The 2,392-nt window shown below is 34.9% G+C and overlaps 1 protein-coding gene across 3 annotated transcripts in view; it reads right to left on the bottom strand.

Annotated features, from left to right (window-relative positions):
* LOC102773004 (solute carrier organic anion transporter family member 1B3) overlaps positions 1-2,392 on the bottom strand; it is a 50,418-nt gene that overhangs the window by 1,559 nt on the left and 46,467 nt on the right. The gene's annotated exons all lie outside the window — the stretch shown is intronic.

Raw genomic sequence — 2,392 nt, forward strand, 5'->3', positions numbered from 1 at the left:
TCTGCCAGAGGCGTCAGGCCGGGGCAAGGGGCCGATCCTGCGATTGGAGGGTGATGGGGGTCAACGCCTGAGGGCTCCCAGTATGTGAGAGGGGGCAGGCTGGGCTGAGGGACACTCCCCCCTCCACCCAGTGCACGAATTTCATGCACCGGCCCCTAGTTTTAAATAAAATATTTTGCCACAGAATCTAAGGCTGATTAATGATCTACCCAGTGCTTTCTATAAAGTGAGGACTGGGTAAAGAAGATGTGATACTGACTAGTATACACATGGAATACTACCTAGCCATAAGAAAAGATGAAATAGCGCCATTTGCAACAACATAGATGGACCTTGAGAACAGTATGTAGTAAAATAAATCAGAAAAAGCTAAGAACCATATGATTTTGCTCATATGTGGAATATAAAACTTTAAGTTATGAACACAAACAGCAGAGTAGTGGTTGCCAGAGGGAAGGGGTGGGGGGAAAGGGGGGTCTAATATGAGGTGGCGGGAGAAGATTTGACTTGGGTGGTGGGCACATGGTGCAATATACAGATCTTGTAACACAGAAAGCCACACATGAAACCAGTATGTTCATGTTGACCAATTTCAATTTAATAAGTAAAAAAAATTAAAGTGAGGTATATTTGAAATGCTTTAACTTTCTCAAAGACAGATTAGTTTATGTGGAATGTAATAGATTATAAAGGAAATGAATTGACTGAGATAATAAAATTGAATCCATTTCTATTGAACCAGGAGCCACTGTTTAGTTTATAGGCTAAATGCTGTCCAAAATGCCCTGCAGTGTGGCCTCCTGGAAGTATTTAAGAAAACCACATGAAATGATGTAGCACACATGGTCTATTCCTGGGATTCTCAACTGTGGCTGCACATTAAAACCACCTGAAGAGATTTCAAAACTCCCATGTCTAGGCCACATTCTTTGACAAATTAAATAAAATGTCTCTGAAGGTGTGACACAGAAATTAGTATATTTTAAATGCATCTCAGGTGATTATAAGAAGCAGGAAAGATTGATGACCATTGACCTAGTAGGTTAGGAATCACTCACTGGCCTCAAGACAGTGTTAAGTAAATGTTAACAAGTTTTATACAAAAAACTATTTTGAACAATTATTAGTTTTGATTGAAGATGAATGGCATTAATCATATAATTTTGACCTGTTTAAACTTAAGTTCACTAAAATTGCTGTAGGATCTTGTGGTGTACCAAATATGATGAAAGAAATATTTTAAAATCTATAAAAATATTTGCTTCATGCTTGGGTATGTCAAGTAGTAATAAACTAATGTTAAGCTTTTCAAAGCTTTCACTGCCACCAAGAAAAATTAATATGGGTTTCTTACTATGCGATTATTATTGAGAAAATTTGAATAAGTTGTGTTTAAATTTAGAATCAATATAAAAATATATTTCTATTCTTTGAATTAGCAATTGTTGATATTCTTTGTCTATGCTAGATAAAATCAATGAACAATTATATGGTTACCTCAAAAGAATAAATCCAAAAAATCACTAGATGACAATTTAACTTTTTGTTGAGTACTCATTGGTGAGCACACTGCTGTTTTAAAAAGTTGCACATTAAGCCATCTTTATGCAATTACTTTGCAATGTAGTGTTTTAGGCAATGAACACAATTGACCAAAGAAAAAGTGATAAGGCCCATGAGTGAACTCCAAAGTGCATAGAATTATAAAGAGGGATAGCTATTTCTAGCTGGCTGAAATGGTGCAAATTTTGGGAAAGATTATGTAGTTTGAATCATAAAGTATGTAGCTTTTTCAGACTGCTTTCTTTCTCGTGGCAATGTGCATTTAGGTTACTGCCTTGTCTTTTTTTGTTTTGTTTTTAGCGTGATAGCTCTTTTTTTTATTATTGAATAAAATTCTGTTTTATAAATGTACCACAGTTTGTTTACCTACTTACCTACTGAGGGACATGATGTTTGCTTCCATATTTTGGCAATTATGAATAAAGCTGCTATAAATATGAAAGTGTAGGCTTTTATGTGGATATGTTTCCAGCTCATTTGAGTAAATGATTAGGAGCACAATTACTTGATTATACAATAAACCTAAGTTTAGCTTTGTAAGAAACCGTCAGAGACTTTTTACTGGCGGTACCATTTTGCCTTCTCACCAGCAATGAGTTCCTGTTGTTCCACATCATTGCCAGCATATGGCATTGTTTATTCTCAATTTTTAAAAAGCTCTTTATATGTTTAGGACATTTTCCTTATGTCTATGTTGTGAGTTACAAATTCTTTTTCCAGTTTAACTTTTGTCTTTAAACTTTGCTTAAGATAAGTTTTGTGATACAGTGTTTTAAAAATATTTTATCTTTTTTTTTTCTACTATGGTTTTGAGGATTTGGGTCACACT

Source organism: Myotis davidii, unplaced genomic scaffold (genome assembly GCF_000327345.1).
Source record: "Myotis davidii unplaced genomic scaffold, ASM32734v1 scaffold346, whole genome shotgun sequence".
NCBI lineage: Eukaryota > Metazoa > Chordata > Mammalia > Chiroptera > Vespertilionidae > Myotis > Myotis davidii.